Genomic DNA, 18,295 nt, shown 5'->3' with positions numbered 1-18,295 from the left:
AAGCCCCACCTGTGACAGATGGTAGAGGATGGAAAGTACTGATTGTCATAACCAGAGGCAGCACAGGTTAAGATAAATAAATAAAAAGAAAAAAAAAAAACCTGTGCTATAGTGCCACCTACTGGAAAACAAAAGAAAAGCCTCTAATTTTTAACCTGTTGAATTGTTAGAATCAAGCAGGTGTTGGCTACTTCAAATGCACTGGCAGAGGAACTATTCATCAAACATCATGAAGAACCACAGTAACAAAATTATCATTCCAATGCAAAGGAGAAATAGACATTTTATCAGACAAAAGCTGAGGGAGATCATCGCTACTAGACCTGCCTCACAAGAAATGTTGAAAGGAGCTCTCCTACCAGAAACAAAAAGACAAAAGTACATAAAACTTTGAGTAGGATGATAAACATACAAAAAGAGAAAACTGCAACTCTCAATCAGAACAGGTTTTATTTATTTATTTATTTATTTTTTGTTTTTTGTCTTTTTTTGCTATTTCTTTGGGCCACTCTGGAGGTTCCCAGGCTAGGGGTCGAATTGGAGCTGTAGCCACTGACCTACGCCAGAGCCAGAGCAACGCGGGATCCGAGCTGCGTCTGCAACCTACACCACAGCTCACAGCAACGCCAGATCGTCAACCCACTGAGCAAGGGCAGGGATCGAACCCGCAACCTCATGGTTCCTAGTCGGATTCGTTAACCACTGCGCCACGACGGGAACTCCAGAACAGGTTTTAATACTTTATTATAGCATAAAGTTTAAAGGAGGGAGGAGCCAGAAAAAATAACCATAACTACTTCAATTCTATAACACGTTCAACATAAAGAAACAAGGTGAGATAACAAAAACAAGAAAGGGGAAGAGGAAAAGGATGAAATACGCATATGTAAATGAATATAAGATGCTATAAGCAGAAAAAGGAATATTTTACCCATGAGACATTTTATACAAACCTCATGGTGACCACAAAAAGCAGAGACATGAAACATAAAAAAAGAAGAAACCGAGAAAAATATAGAAAACCACCCAACTAACATGCCAGACAGAAACAAAAGGAAAAAGAAACAGTGGAAATATAGAACAACCAGAAAACAAAAGATAAAATAGCAGTATTAAATTTTAATCTGTTAATACTTAAATGTAAATAGACTGAATTCACAAATCAAAAGACACAGAATGCCTGGATGGATTTAAAAACAAAACCCAACTACATGCCACTTTAGGAGACATACCTCAGCTCTAAGGACAAACATAAGCTAAAAATGAGGGAATGGCAGAGGACACTCCAAGCAAATGGCAGCCAAAAGAAAGTGGATATTGGAGTTCCCTGGTGGCATGGCAGGTTAAGGATCTGGTATTGTTACTGCTGTGGCTTGGGTCACTGCTGTGGTGTGGGTTCAATCCCTGGTCCAGGAATGTCTGCATGCTACAGATGAGGCCAAAAAAAAAAAAACAAAAACAAAAAAAAACAAGTGAGTCTAGCCATACACATATAAGACAAAATAGACTTTAAGCCAAAAAAGCTAACAAGTGACAAAAATAGTGTATAATGATACAGGGGACATTCATCAAGAAGACATAACATAGGAGTGCCAAAATACATAAAACAATTATTAACAGACCTAAAGGGAGAAATTGACAGCTACACAATAATAGTAAAGAACTTTAACATCCACTTATATCAATGGATAGATCATCCAGATAGAAAGTCAACCAGGCAATAGTGGACTTAAATGACACATTAGATGAGTTGTATTTGATTTGTACAGAACATTCCATCCGAATGCAACAGTACACATGAAATTTTATCAACGATAGGCCATATGCTGGAACACAAAACAAGTCTCAATAAATTTAAGAAGATTGAAATCATACTAAGCATCTTTTATGATTGCAATGATATGAAACTAGAGATCGGTGACAAGAAGAAACCTGGAAAATCACAAATATGTGGAGACTGAACAACATGCTATTGAACAATGATTGGTTAAAGAGATCAAAGGAGAAAACAAGAATTACTTGAAGACAAATGAAGATGCAACATACCAAAATCTGAGGGATACAGCAAAAATGCTAAGAGGGAAGCTTTTTTGTTTTGTTTTGTTTTAGGGCCCAAGAAACAAGAAAAGTCTCAAATAAGCATTCTAACCTTAAACCTGAAGGATCTAGAGAAATAACAAATAAAACCCAAAGTTAGTGGAAGGAAAGAAAGTTTAGACCAAAATAAATGAAGTAGAGACTAAAAAGATAATAGAAAAGAACAGTGGAACTAAGAGGTGATTCTTTGAAAAGATAAGATAGACAAATCTTTAGCCAGACATACTAAGAAACAAGAGCATAGGTTCTGATAAATAAAACAAGAAACTAAAAGGAAGAAATAACAATGGATACCACAGAAATACGAAGGATTATAAGAGAATATGATAAACAGCTATATGCCAGCAAATTGGACAACCTAGAAGAAATGGACAAATTCTTAGAATCATGCAATGTTCCAAGACTGAAACATGAAGAAACAGAAAATCGGAATAGACCAGTAGTTGGTCTCTAGTACAGAGACTGAAACAGTAATCAGAGAGCTCTTTCAAAATAAAAGTATGGAGAGTTCCTGTCATGGCTTAGTGGAAACGAATCTGACTAGCATCCATGAGGACACAGGTTTGATCCCTGGCCTTGCTCAGTGGGTTAAGGATTCAGTGTTGCCATGAACTGTGGTTTAGGTCTCAGACCATGGCTTGGATCTGGTGTTACTGTGGCTATGGTGTATACCAGCAGTTGCAGCTCTGATTTGACCCCTAGCCTGGGAGCCTTCATATGCCATGGGTGCGGCCCTAAAGAGACAAAAAAAATAAAAATAAAAAAATAAAAAAATAAAAGTATGGGACCAGAGGACATCACAAGTGAATTCTACCAAACATTTAAAGATTAAGTCTTCTCAAGCTATTCTAAAAAATTGAAGAGGAGGGAATGCTTTCTAACTCATTTTATAAGGCCACTATCACCCTGACACCAAAACCATACAGACATGACCCAAACCAATAAAATAACAGGCCAGTATATCTGATGAAAATAGATGAAAAAATCCTCAGTAAAATATTAGCAAACTGGACACAACAATATATTAAAAGGATTTACATCATGATAAAGGAAAATTTATTCCAGGGATGCAAGTATGGTTTGACATCTGCAAATCAATGAATGTGATACACCATATTAACAAAATGAAGGCTAAAAGCCATATAATCATCTCAGTAGATGTAGAAAAAGCATCTGATGATATTTAACACTCATTTATGATAAAAACTCTCAATAAAGTGGGTACAGAAGGAATGTACCTCAACGTAATAAAGACCATATATGACAAACCCACAACTAATCTCATACTAAATGGTGAAACACTGAAAGTTATCCTTCTAAAATCAGGACTAAGACAAGGATGTCCACTCTTGCCACCCTCATTTAACAGAGTATTGGAAATCCCAGCCAGAGAAATTAGGCAAGAAAAAGAAATAAAAGGAATCCAAATTTGGAAGGAAGATGTAAAACTGTCACTATCTGCAGATGATATGATTTTATGTGTAGAAAACTCTGAAAAATCCCCCCAAAAGCTATTAAAAGTAAGAAATACAGTTAAGTTGCAGGATACAGTATCAACATATAAGAATCTGTTGTTATTTCTATTTGCTAACAATGAGCTAGCAGAAAGAGAAATTAATAATCCCATTTACAATTGCAACAAAAAGAATAAAATACCTAGGAATAAATTTAACCAAGGAGGTAAAACAATAAATGCTATAAGATGTTGCTGAAAAAAATTGAAGACATAAATAAATGGAAAGATATTCCATGCTCATGGATTGCAACAACTAAGATTGTTAAAATGTCCATATTACTAAAGCAATCTACAGATTCAATGCAATCCCCATCAAAATCCTAAAGACACTTTTCACAGAAGTAGAATAAAAAAATTCTAAAATTTACATGGAACTGCAAAAGACTTTGAAAGGCCAAATAAATCCTAAGGAAAAAAGAAAACAGCTGGAGGTATCACACTCCCTGATTTCAAACTATGTTACAAAGCCATAGTAAGCAAAACAGCATATTGACAGAAAAAACCAGATATATAGATCAGTAGAACAGAATTGAAAGCCCAGGAATAAACTCACACCTATATGGACAATTAACATATAACAAAAGAGCAAAGAACATACAATGGACAAAGGATAGTCTCTTCAACAAATGGTGTTAGGAAAACTGGACAGCAACATGCAAAAAACAAAAACAAAAAATAAAAAACAAAACTAGACTTGTCTCACACCATACACAAAAATCAGCTCAAAATAAAGACCTGAATGTAAGACCTTAAACCATAAAACTCATAGAAGAAAACATAGGCAGTATGCTCTTTGATATCGTCTTAGTAGTATCTTTCTAAATATGCTTCCTCAGGCAAGGGAAACAAAGCCAAAAATAAATAAATGGGACTTAGTCAAACTAAAAAGCTTCTGCACAGCAAAGGAAATATTAACAAAATGAAAAGACAAGCTACCAAATGGGAAGAGATATTTGCAAATAATATGATCTTTGAAGGGTTAACATCCAAAATATACAAAGAACTCATACAACCTGACAACAACAACAAAAAACCTGATTAAAAAATGGACAGAGGGGAGTTCCCACTGTGGCTCAGTGGTTAACGAATCAGACTAGGAACCATGAGGTTGCGAGTTCGATCCCTGGCCTTGCTCAGTGGGTTAAGAATCTGGCATTGCCATGAGCTGTGGTGTAGATTGCAGATGCAGCTGGGATCCTGTGTTGCTGTGGCTGTGGCTTAGGCCGGCGGCTACAGCTCCAATTAGACCCCCTAGCCCAGGAACCTCCATATGCCAGGGGTGTGGCTCTAGAAAAGACGGAAAAAAAAAAAATGGACAGAGGATCTGAAGAGATGGTTTTTCCCATTAAGCCAACAGGCACATAAAAAGATGTTAAACATTCCAAATTATTAGGAAAATGCAAATTAAACCACAATGTTTTGTTAGCTCATACCTATAAGAGGGCTAATGTCAAAAGGGCTAGAAATAAGTATTGACAAGGATGTGGAGAAAAGGGAACCCTTTTGTTGGTGGGAATGTAAATTGGTATAGTCCAATGGAAAACAGTATGGAGATTCCTCAAAAAATTAAGAATAGAACAATATGATCCAGTTATCCCACTTCTGGGTATTTATTCAAAGACTAGGAAAACATTAATTTGAAGATACTTGCACTCCTAAGTTCATTATGGCATTGTTTACAATAGCCAAGATTTGGAAACAGCCTAAAGCATGCCCATCAATGGATGAATGGATAAAGATGTGGGATATGTATATATATGTGTGTGTATATTCATTACATATATAGTATGTATGTGTATATATATATATATATACACGAAATACTATTCAGACATAAAAAAGGATGAAACCTTGCCATTTGTGACAACATGGATGGATCTTGATGGTATTATGCTAAGTGCATTAATTCAGATGGAGGAAGACAAATACTGTATGACTTCACTTGTATGTGGGATATAAAACACAAACAAAATAATCAAACAAATCAAACAAAAACACTCAAGTGCAGAGAAAAGAATAGTGGTTACCAGAGGGGAGGGGGTGAGGGGAAGGATGAAATGAGTAAAGGGGATCAACTGTAGGGTGAGGGATGGAAATTAAGTATTTGCTTGTAAGCATACTGTAGGGTATAATGAAGTAGAAATGGAATATAAAATGTTATAAACCAAAGTTACTTCAATAAAAAATAAACCTAAAAAAAAAAAAAGAAAGAAAGCAAGCAAGCCAGGGGGAGGAGCTCAGAAATTGTTAACAACTTTACTAGGTTGCTTTCCTGAGGCAACCGTCTCTTTGTGGTTACCTCAATAATTTTTGGTTTGCTAGTGTTCCTCTTTAAAAAGAAAAAAAAAAAGTATAGAAAAAAGTTGACTGAAACAAAAAATTCAAAAAACTAGTTCTTCAAAATTTGCAAAATGAAATAAATGTAAAACAAATGTAAGTAGTTATACTTTCAGGGAACTTTTTACAGGAAAGTTTGTAACTCACATCTAAAGTTATTAAAGCTTAAAATTGCAGCAAGACTTCTGGACACCCAATGCATGCTATGAAAATGTTCTCTAGATCTGATGTGGTGGAAAACCACTCACCTACACTTACCTACTTAGAGCAGCCAGTTGAAAACGTCCAGCATGAAAGTATGATTGAACATGGTTTGGAGGCGAGCGGGTGAAAGCCAGCTGACCTTAGCCTCCACCCCTGAGGGAAAAGCGCTGCTCCAACGCTTAATAAGGTTTTGGGGCTTCTCTGAGCCTCGGTTGCCTTAGCTGAGAAATGTGCATGGGAACAGCTGTCTCTCTGGACAATGTTTGGAACCAGATGAGAAGCACAGGGCCCACTGGAGGACCAGAAGACGCCAACCGCCGGGCCTCTGCCCACAGCCCCGCCTTCACCTTTGTCCCTCCCAGTTACGCAACAGAGTAGGCACCCAGATGGGGGAGAGCGATAGGTGCCCTCCGTGCCCACTCTGTGCCTAGGGCGCCCAGCCACACTCCAGGGTGCGCTGGAGGTAGGGGCGAGTCTGCCTCGCCGGCGGAGCCCCGGCCCGCTGGACCCACGTCCCTGGCTGTCCCCCGTGCGTGCTCATAAGCCTGGGTGCAGTCTGAATTTGGCCTTGGTGCTGGGGCTGCGGCGCCGGGCGGGGCGCTGGCGGGACCTTTCCGGAACTTTCTGGGGGGTCGGGGCGGGGTGGGGCTCGCTCTCCCCGCCTCCAGCCTCCGTCCGGGGAGCGGGTGGTGCCCCTGCTGAGGCTGCAAGCCCTAGCGGGGAGCGGCAGGTTTTGCTGTGCCAACACTGTGGCCGGAGGCTCTGCGCGCCTTTGGGTAAGAGGCATACCCCTCGGCCGATCTCAGGCCCGTAGGGGAGGGGGACCAGGCGGGGACAGAGATCGCTCTGAGGCCGGTTGTTTATCTAGATATGTCCAAGCAGCTGGGACTGTTCCATCCCTCTTTACACTTTTCTTGCCCACACATCCCTCTTGCCGCCCTTGCTGGAACCCGGGTCTTGGGACCCCTTCCCAGTGTCAGGCCTCGGGGTCGCTGAGAGACCGGACCTGTGAGGAGCGATTAAATACTGAAGTATCTGTTGGCTTGTGTATGGGGATTTTTTGCTATAGTGTGTGGGAATTTCTGGCTCCTTTCACCTGTTGACTGTATTCTTAAGCATGTTTCCTGGGTCGCAAGTGAGCGCTCTGCCCCGGTGGGGTGGGAGGTGACGTCTGCTCCTTTGCCCATAGTGGGGCACGTTTCTCCAATGCCAGAGCTCAGGGGACCGAGGAGTGCTAGAGGAGGCAGCTTCAGCTGCTGCTGGAAGCAACAGAGGAGAGCGTTTAGGGCCGTGCCCAACAGGAATTGGTGGAAAGAGTCCTCTGGTCCTTTCCTTTCCCATTCGTTTCTCTCTTTTAATTATAAAAATCCCAAACTAGCTTCATACTCAAAGACACAGTGAGCAGAGCCTCCGGGTTTGCCTGTGCGGCCCACTGCTGTAATGTAGGCTTCTGACCAATTTTTGCGTCTTGTATCCCTTGGACAGTTCGGGGAAGACTAAGGACCCTTTCTCAGGGCAATATTCTTAAAGGTAAAAAAGCAAAAGGCAAAGTATTATCAAGGAAACCAGTTCCAAAAAACTTGTCACAATATTAAAAGAATTTATGATATTGTAATATATGTTCTTAAAAAAAAAACAAAAACGAATGCATTAAATAACACGATCCGGCAGTGGATATAATAGCTACTGAAATTTCGAAGTCATAATGAACATAAGATTTCAAGATTTAGAAAATCCTTGTAATATAAGAATATGTCTGTGATTTCTTTTTGTGACAAAGTGGTGGGCACAGTCAGTATTCCTGGGGTTGTCGCCTGTATATGTAATTGAAGAAAGTCCTAAATTTCAGTTAGAGATTAATGAAAATAAAGATGTGAATTTTTATTTTCCACCCAAGTTCATGGTTAAGTGGAAAGGGTAGTGCACAGGAAGTCAGGTCACATGGCTTCTGGTCTTGACACTTCCATTGACTAGTAGCATGAGCTTGTCTCTTGGACTTATTTCCACCTTGACTTCTTCATTGTACAGTAGAGATAATCATGACTTCCCACTTATTTAAGGTGTCCAGCACTGCATCTGCTACAGAGAGGGTGAAATAAATCCCATTTATTAGAACTTGTTTTTCTCTCTTCCTAGACCCCAAGTTTATAGCCATCACCATTGTGTCTCCATTCCTGGTAGATGGAATGTACTCAATAAATACTTTTTGAATGAGTAAGTGTATTGGAGAAGATTGCTTGAAAGTACATCTAAAAAAAACCTCCCAAATTCATCCAGGAGACAGCTGGTGGTTTGCAAAATGACTCTGCTTAAAATTTGGGCTTCTTTTTCCTACTGGCCGAACAATGTATAAACACATCTGGAGTTGGAGTGCTTGAAATATCAGTCAGGGCGTGTGTGTGTGTGTGTGTGTGTGTGTGTGTGTGTGTGTGTGTGTGTGTGTGTGTTTGTGTGGAGGGTCTGTGTGGCTGGTGTTCTGCCAGAGAAAATGAAACTGAGTGTTGATGGCAAATTAGAATTCCTTTGGAGAACAGTTTCTCCTCCATCTTGCCTGAGTCTGGGCTTGCTAATCTGATGTGATGTAACACAGGAAATGTCTTACAGGGAGTGGAGACAGACTCATGATGAGGCAGTTCTGGGGACAGATGCATGTTACTCTTTCCTCTTTTCTTTTCACCTCTCCCTGCCTGCCCCACTACCTACTACATAACTCCTCTCTGACCCTGAATATTTGGTAAACAGGAGCAGTAGGTGCAAACTGCTAGAAGCTGCCCAGACTAGACCTGAAGCCAGCTGGTTGCTTCTTCATTCCCAGCCTTAAAAGTCTACGTAATCCAACAATCATGGATGGTGATAGGAAGAAGAAAAGTAGATCCAGCCAGCTATCCCTGTGATTTACTTTCTACCTTGGGGCAGAAAGATGAGAGAGAACTTTGTAAAGAATGGTTAAGTTTAGAGCACATTGCTTGGAGTTCCCGTCGTGGCTCAGTGGTTAAGGAATCCAACTAGGAACCATGAGGTTGTGGGTTTGGTCTCTGGCCTCACTAAGTGGGTTAAGGATCCGGCGTTTCCGTGAGCTGTGGTGTAAGCTGCAGATGCGGCTCGGATCTGGCATTGCTGTGGCTCTGGCATAGGCCAGCGGCTACAGGTCTGATATGAACCCCAGCCTGGGAACCTCCATATGCTGAGGTGTGGCCCTAGAAAAGGCAAAAAGACAAAAAAAAAAAAAATAGAGCACATTGTCTGTAACTTTGGGAAAAGCAAATACCAGTGTTATGTACTGAATTGTATCCCTTCAAAATTCAGATGTTGAAGCCCTAACCCCCAGTACCTCGGAATCTATTTGGAGACAGGGCCTTTAAAATGAGATCATGAGAGTGGGGCCCTAATCCATCATGAGTAGTGTCCTTGTAAGAAGAGGAAAAGACACTAGTGGTGTGGGAGAGGCAAGACTATATGAGGGCACTAGGAGGTCCAAGCCTAGGAGAGAGGCCTCTGGAGAAACCAAACATACTAACACCTTGATCTTGGACTTCTAGCCTCTCAAACAATGAGAAATAAATTTCTATTGTTTGAGCTACCCAGTTCGTGGTAGTTTGTTATGGCAGCCTGAGCAGAGTAATACATAAGCTGAGAAAATTTATTTATTTATTTATTTTAATTTTTTTTCTTTTATTTTCCCACTGTACAGCAAGGGGATCAAGTTATCCTTACATGTATACATTTTTCCCCCCACCCTTTGTTCTGTTGCAACATGAATATCTAGACATAGTTCTCAAAGCTGAGGAAATTTAGATTGAGTGTGAGCTCTTCATTCTCTTTCTTCCTCTGTTGCACTGACCTTCAAGGTCATGCATTCCAGATAATGTTGCTAAAAGATGGAGGAGGAAGGCCCAATTCAAATACGTTTTCTTGTGCCAAGCCACTGATATTCCTGGTTCCATTTTTGCTGTAGGACAACCTCATGTTAATCAGGCAGGCTCATTCAACCTGGATGTTGGCTTTTACAAACAAAAGCTAAGCACAGTACCCTTTGGTTCTGCTGCTCCATGGGATGACCCCTCCTTGAGGCGGTGGATGCTTCAAGTCTGGATACATGAGTGGGGCTGACTCACAGAGTAACTGAGAATATCAAGGTGAAAAGAGTGAGTTAATACATCAAATATGATACTGCTGTAATTACCTAGGCCCAAAGTTACCTTGATCTTGAACTTTCAGCCTCCAGAACTGGGAGAAAATGCATTTGTGTTGTTTGGCCCATCCAGTCTGTGATATTTTTTTATGGCAGCTCTAGCAAGTTAATACTGGGGCACTGTATTCTAAATCATGATCCTAACACTTCCATTGCTGTCTCTCACCTCACCCACCAAGGAGATTCTTATACTCTCTTTGTACAGACAGCCTGCATTATTGCTTGGATCCTGTCTGAGGTCATTAAGGCCTTCTTTACCTTCATGATCTTGACTGTTAGGAGAAACAGAACAGTGACCAGGGTAGCTGCTGTGCCTTATACAGAGCGGGTGCTTTATAAATGCATGGTGGGTGATGGGAAGATGTTGTTGGTCTTCATCCTTAAGCACCATGGGGCGATTCCTTTCTAATCAAATGAATTTCCAAGATTTGACCCTAGTCCTTCCCTCAGGGAGCTTTCATTCTGTATAGCTGGGAACGGGCAGCCCCAGCTCCATACACAGTAATGGAGAGGAAATATCTGCATCTTTATTCTGGGACCAGTTCCTGACTTCTGGAAGGGAAGAGGGCCTCAGTGGTGGGGCCTATGGTGATTTCACTCTAGACATTTTCATTTTCCCTTGGCAGTTTGCTCTAAGGAAGCCCATGATGTCTCCATAGGAAAATGATGTATTTTAACAACCACCTTGTTTACAGGATAGATTGTGAGTGCATCCCAAGGAGGTTTCTGTGAGCATGAAATGGTGCTTGAGGTGGGTGAGGGGCTATCTAGGTTTGCATCATTGTGAGCCTTTCAAGGTCTAGGTGATCAAACCAAAGCCTGTCTTGAGTCATAGAACAGGAGGGGCCTTTAAAGTCAACTAGACACATCCACTTATTTTACACTCATGAAAATGGGCTTAAAGTGGTTGTGACTTGACCATGGCTCCACAATGTCTACTTTCTCACGTAAAAAATGGGAATAGTAAAACCAACCTCTCAGCTTGTAAGAAATTATGTAAAGTTCATAGTCCAGTGCTTGTCAAATAGCAAACTTTCAACAGTTGTTTTCTGATTTTTTAAAAATTATGTCTGAGGTAGTGCACAGCATTTGCCCAATGAATCATGGTCAGTAATGGTCCAGGTGTTGGACCTGGGGGAAGAGAAGGGTTTCCATTCTGATTATGTTCTATGCCTGGTTACAAACCCTTGTCATTTGCTGCAGTATTTCAGAGTTCCAGTCAGTCTAAGGAATTAGTAGAGTAAGGATTCCCATTCAGGTATCTGCTTGTGAACCTCTGTTTCCCTTTCTCCCTTGAAATCCCCCTGTGATTTCAAGGATCACAGAGTTTTAGAAAAGGAAGGGACTTTTGAAGCTATTCTATCCAGTCCTTTATCCCATTGGTGACTAAAGCATGACCCAGAATAGTTAAGGATGAGCCCTCTGGCTCTACCTGGAATGAGGACCTGGGTCTCCTGACAGCTGACGTGTCCTCAGACAAGGCTTCTGCAGGAATGGGGACTGTTCTAGTTAGACATAGGAAAGATATGAGCTTAAGGAACGTGGTATGCAAGTCACCATACCTACCTCTCATTCTGTCCTAAGCATTAAAGGATTGATCTTCAGTCATGTTCAGGCAACAGATGTATAGTTTGTAATTAAAAGAGTCTCTTCTCACTGTGTTCAGACCTCACATGCTGGACTCCCGGCAACAATAGGCTTGACAGATTGGCCAGTCCTCAGAGTGAAACTTCGATCCTCGGAGTCTTCTTGTTGGTAATACTCTGAGTGGGAATCCCAGCACTCCTGAGGCTGATGAGTAATTTTAATTTGATCATTTAATGGCTGTGGGAGACCATTGCATGAGCTAGATCCCTGCTGTGTGCCTGGAAGGAAATTAATTCCACATTAGGCCTCCCTCTCCAGTGTGTCTTGTTCTACACTCTTGGGATGGACACACATCGGCTTGTGTGGTCATTGAAAAGAAACCTTCAGGGAGGGAGTTTTTGTTGTGGTGCAGCTGAAACGAATCTCACTAGTATCCAAGAGGATGTGGATTTGATCCCTGGCCTTGCTCAGTGGGTTGGGGAATCTGGCGTTGCCATAGCTGTGGTGTAGGTCACAGATGCAGCTTGGATCCCGAGTTGCTGTGGCTGTAGTGTAGGCCAGAAGCTGTCGCTCCAATTTGACCCCTAGCCTGGGAACTTCCATGTGCCACAGGTGCAGCCCTAAAAAGCAAAAAAAAACAAAAACAAAAACAAACAAAAAAAAAACTTTAGGAAGTTACTGTTGTGGCTTAGCAGGTTGAGAACCCAAGTAGTATCCATGAAGATGTGGGTTTGATCCCTGGCCTTACTCAGTGGGTTAAGGATCTGGTGTTGCCGTGAGCTGTGGTGTAGGTTGCAGACACGGCTTGAATCTGGTGTTGCTATGGCTGCGGCATAGGCTGGCAGCTGCAGCTCCAATTCTACCCCTAGCCCGGGAACTTCACATACTGAGGGAGTGGCCCTAAAAAGCGGGAAAAAAAAAAAAAAAAAAAAAGGAAAAAGAAATCTTCAGTATACTTGACAAGAGACCAACTGTGATGGGGTTGAAGGAGAGCTAAATTGTGATGATCTGCACACTGAAACTTGCGTGGTCAACCTCTCACTGGCTAAAGCAAGTGGAGGCACAAGGCGTTTCCCCCTATAAACTCAATCAAAATCTTTCACTTTCAATTGAATAATCCAACTGATTGGCTTATTTTTTTCCTTTTCTGGAGCCCTAATGTGAGCGAATTCTCCTTATGTAAATAGAATTTTTATTATCTGCTTAGCAAATGCACGGTTTGGTCCCTCCTTGTTATAAGGCTTTCTGATCGTAAAAAGAGGATAGACTAGGGAAACTTGTAGGAAATTTCTCAGCAGCAAAGGGAGCCACTGTTTGATTGCCACGTCCTCATTAGTAAGTCTTAATTAGTAATTCTTACTTATTTTTTTGTCTTTCTGTCTTTTTAGGGCCACACCCGAGGCATATGGAGGTTCCCAGGCTAGGGGTCTAATCAGAGCTTAACCACTGGCCTACACCACAGCCACAGCAACGTTGGATCTGAGCCACATCTTCGACCTACACCACAGCTCACAGCAATGCTGGATCCTTAACCCACTGAGGGAGGCCAGGGGTCCAACCTGCATCCTCATGGATGCTAGTCAGGTTCATTAACCACTGAGCCATGATGGGAACTCCTCTTTTTTATTTTTTAAATTTTTTTTTTTTTTTTTTGCTTTTTAGGGCTGCCACATATGGAGCATCCCAGGCTAGGGGTTGAATCAGAGCTACAGCTGCCAGCCTACGCCACAGCCACAGCAACATAGGATCCAGGTTGTGTCTGCGACCTACACCTTAGCTCATGGCAACCGCCGGATCCTTAATCCACTGAGCGAGGCCAGGGATCAAAACCACAACCTCATGGTTCTTAGTGGGATTCATTTCTGGTGTGCCACAATGGGAACTCCAATCAGTAATTCTTTAAATTTTTTTTTTTAATTATAGCTGATTTATTATGTTCTGTCAATTTCTGCTGTATAGCAAAGTGACCCAGTCATATACATTCTTTTTCTTATATTATCTTCAATCATGTTCTATCACAGTTAATCAGTAATTCTTTAAAGAAGTGCTTCCAGTGTTCTCCTAAAGAGTTAGGGAACTAAAGAGCCCCAGTGTGGCTCTAAACCCTGAATCATCAGGGAGCTGTATGGGGTTGTTTTTGTCTCCTGGATAATTTACCCTGGCCCATTCCCAGAGTGCTAGCTTCACAGTTTAAGTGTTTAAACAAATATTGGCTATTATAACAGCTCCGAAGGTAGAGATCTAACATGGCCCCGCAGGCCTAAATGGAGATTGCTTCATTTTCTTTGTTAACACAGTAGTAATCCAGTTCCTGAATACAACAGGCGCTACCATTACTCACGGGGGAGGTGAGCCAAGAGGAAGGGCGCTGCCTGCCTAATCCCTTGGTGGACCCTGCCCATTCCATTCTCAGGGGGTGTGGTTTCCTTTTCTCTCTGGCGGCTTTGGATCTTTACTGCACTTGGAGTAATTCTGTCTGGTTGCTTACATATGCTCTTCAGTGGAGTCACCTGGACAGGGCCCCAGTTCACATTCTTCCTTCTTTCTCCCCCATGGCTAATCTGTCACAAAATTTCCTTTGGCATGTGTTTTGCATCCACACTTTCATTTCTGTTCTCATGTCTGTTCCAAGCATTTGCTGGTGCCTGAATTTCTGAAACAGCCACTTCACACATCTTTATGCTCCTGGTCTTTCTTGTAACTCAAGACAGATGACTCTTACTCATCCCAGGCTCCCCAGTCCCAGTTTAGGACAGTGCCCGGCACAGAGTAAACACTCAAAAATGCTGAACTCAACTGAATTGCTCTGATTCATCCTCTCCTCTCCCCCCAGGGGGTCGTCTTGAGCTTCACTAAGAACTTCCATAACCTTCAGCAGGGACTATGGCTCACAGGCCTCCAGAGCTGAGCAGGTAACAAATGAGGAGGCCGTGTGGTGCTGGGCAAGCTGGGACCTTGTGCAGGGTCTGATGGGCAGTGACTGCTCAGCTCTGGCCAACTGTTGATATGGGAGAACGTGGGCTCAGTGTTGTCAGAGGGGCCAACAATTTGGAATTTTGGGAGTGAAATAGCCAAAGTTTTTAATGTTGACACTAATTCAGAATTAAGCAAGATATGTGAGACTTCCTTGTTTCTGCCCACATAACTCCTCTCTCTTCTGCTGCCTGGGTTTCAACTTTGGCTCTTTTTTTTTTTTCCTCTGAGGGGCCCTTCCTACCTTTTATCCAGTCATTCTCTTTCCCCTACATCGGTTTTATCTGATTCTCTTTATTTGTATTTCTAATGCTAGCACCTAACCAAGCCTTATCACTCACACCTGGACCTCTGCACTCGTCTCCTGACTTCCAGAACTGATTTTGTCTCTCCTCCAATTTAATTTCCTCCCTGATACATTTTCTCAAAGCTGCCCCCCCCTTCATTCTATCACCTCTCAAAACTTAGATTTGTCGATCTAACGCCTCAGTTCCCTAGTGTGACCCCACCCTTTATTTTTGTCTTTTTGGGGCTGCATCTGTGGCATATGGAAGTTCCCAGGCTAGAGGTCGAATCAAAGCTGCAGCCCCTGGTCTACCCCACAGCCAGAGCAACACTGGATCCAGCAGTGCATCTGTGATCTCATCTGCAGCTTGTGGCAACACCAGATCCTTAATCCACTGAGTGAGGCCAGGGATTGAACCACATCCTCATGGTGAACACTAGTCAGGTTCTTAACCCGATGAGCCACAACAGGAAGTCTTTTTTTGCTTGGCCCTTTATAATTGGGCTGTGACATTCCTTTGTCATTTACTCCCCTCAGTATCTGTCAAATCCAGTTGGCCTTCCCACCTTATCAGAGTCTTGAGAAACAGTTGGCATGCTCAAATAGTGTTATTAAGAAGGGTTTGATGAAATAACTATTTACAAAGGTGTGGGCAGGGTTAAGGGGAACCAACAAGCCTGGTGAAGCAGTGGTATTGATTCAGGGCCTGAAGAAGCAAGCAGAGGGTGTGGTGACAAGAACTCTGAGTAAGAGCTGTAGCTAAGGGAGGGGCACCCCCCAGGACCCAGGCGTCTGGCTGGAGGACTATAGCACTGCTGAGCTGAGGCTTGGCTCAAAGGGGTCTGGGTGATAAATATCCTAATGTCATTCTTTTCCCATCCTTTAATTTCCTGGTGCCTCCCATTGGTTGAATCCAACTGGAAGCCAGAGGACAAAGGCCAGTTGACACCACCTCACTGTTCAGCTCTTGGGGATTAAAGGAGGGCAGAGAAGGCTGGAGAGGGGTCTGGAGGGCAGTCACCATTTCTGATTCATTTACTTGTGCTACTCTCTTCCCTCAGTATTCTCCCCCCTCCCCTGCCCGCCCCTCCCCCCCTCCCCATAGCATTTCCACTTGTCCAAATGCTGCCAGTCTTTTAACTCCTGCTCGGATTCTGTTTTATCAAGCTGTCATTGATTATTCCTTCTCTGCTTAAAACTCCCAGGGTGTTTTGCTCACATTGATTATATTGCTCCTTGCTTCTGCTAGTTAAGTCTTAAGAGCTGGAATATAAACCCAGATTTTTGGAAGCCAACCCCAACTTTCCTTCTCTTAATCCAGAGATGACATAGGTGCTAGAAAATGCAGGTACCCCAATTTGAGGCAGCTATACCTGAGGTGGTGGCTAGAGAATGCTGCACTCTCAGTAGGCTGCAGAGGTTTTGCGCCTGTTGCCACCAATTGTTTAGACCCCAGAGATGATAAGGGGTGAGGGATCTCTCTGCATCCTCTTTTGCAAGAAAGAACCAATTCCATTCTTGAGGGCTCCACCCTCAGGACCTGATCACCTCCCAAAGACCCCACCTACTAATACAGTAACCTTTGGAAGTTAGGATTTCAATCTATGGTTTGGGGATGGGCATGAAATATTAAGATCATAGAATGACTTAGCAGATAGAAGGGTTTATTCGATACCTTTACATGTCAGATGTGTACACAGTGAATAAAGGTGGAACTTCATTCAAAAAAGAAACCTATCAGGGTGGAGGAAAAGACAGAGCACTGGGATGCTTCTTTACTCAAGCTAGAAAAAGAAAGATGTGCACGCATCTCACTACCTTTAACATTCCAATATTTAAATTAGACCTTCTCACACTGAAAGAAACTTTCCCCTGGAATTTGGCTCACCTTATTCTTGGCTGTGTTATCAATAGCTGGCATGGTCTGCTGTTCTTCCATTAGCACCTAAAGCGAATAGACTGGGAGTGGGACCAGGACTGGATGGGGAAATTTCTGTCCATCTGTACAGGTCCGTGTATGTAGTAGGTACGCAATAAAGACTTGTGGAAACATTTTTAGATGAAGTAGAATTGTGACTGTGCAGATTTCATGTAACTCTTGCTTTCCATGAAGATATACTCACACATTTAGCACAGCTAAATGTAATTTAATCTGCATGCCTTTTGTGTGGGAAATAAATCTGTAAATAAAAATATAGCTCAGATGATGTTTTTTGAGCTCTTTTGGCTGCTGATCCATTCCTTAGTTAAATGGATGAAAGAGATGTGAAAACTTATCTTTTTTTTTTTTGGCTTTTTGCCATTTTTAGGGCTGCTCCTGCGGCATATGGAGGTTCCCAGGCTAGGGGTCTAATCAGAGCTGTAGCCGCCAGCCTACACCAGAACCACAGCAGTGCAGGATCCGATCTGCGTCTGCAACCTACACCACAGCTCACAGCAACGCTGGATCCTTAACCCACTGGGTAAGGCCAGGGATCGAACCCACAACCTCATGGTTCCTAGTTGGATTCGCTAACCACTGAGTCACGATGGGAACTCCAAACTTATCTTGTTGGAGAAGCTATCTCAAGTTTCAATACAAAGAGGTGATAGAGTGTGACGAAAGAAGGCCTGGAGCTATATTCTTTAGGAGTAATTATTGCATTAAAAAAATCATACTGGGAGTTCCTGTCGTGGCGCAGTGGTTAACGAATCCAACTAGGAACCATGAGTTTGCAGGTTCAGTCCCTGCCCTTGCTCAGTGGGTTGACGATCCGGCGTTGCCGTGAGCTGTGGTGTAGGTTGCAGACGCGGCTCGGATCCAGCGTTGCTGTGGCTCTGGTGTAGGCTGGTGGCTACAGCTCCGATTCGACCCCTAGCCTAGGAACTTCCATATGCTATGGGAGCGGCCCAAGAAATAGCAAAAAGACAAAAAAAAAATCATACTGTAGCTATGCTATTTAGTTGCAAAGGTTGACCCACTCATTCACATAATTTTAACCTTAGACAGTAATATGTAATTAAATTGCTTTTGAGATGTGGATATGTAAGGAAACGGTGCAGAGCAAAATTTGATAAATATGTAAAATCTTTGGTCTGGCTGCACAATGAATGTATTTTAACA

At 42.4% G+C, this 18,295-nt stretch overlaps 1 protein-coding gene across 2 annotated transcripts in view; it reads left to right on the top strand.

The window, feature by feature from the left end:
* The first annotated feature begins 6,793 nt into the window (after window positions 1-6,793).
* The window catches only part of SQOR (sulfide quinone oxidoreductase), a 51,528-nt gene continuing 40,026 nt past the window's right edge, over window positions 6,794-18,295 (top strand). Inside the window, exon 1 of one of the 2 annotated variants that reach the window (XM_047766447.1) lies at window positions 6,794-6,930. The gene's annotated coding sequence lies outside the window, so the exon portion shown is untranslated. The remainder of the gene's footprint in view (window positions 6,931-18,295) is intronic. The other variant, XM_047766444.1, reaches the window with a different exon arrangement.

Source organism: Phacochoerus africanus, chromosome 2 (genome assembly GCF_016906955.1).
Source record: "Phacochoerus africanus isolate WHEZ1 chromosome 2, ROS_Pafr_v1, whole genome shotgun sequence".
NCBI classification, from domain to species: Eukaryota; Metazoa; Chordata; class Mammalia; order Artiodactyla; family Suidae; genus Phacochoerus; species Phacochoerus africanus.
The sequence above is the reverse complement of the archived record's forward strand: the minus strand, read 5'-3'. Positions and strand labels throughout refer to the sequence as shown.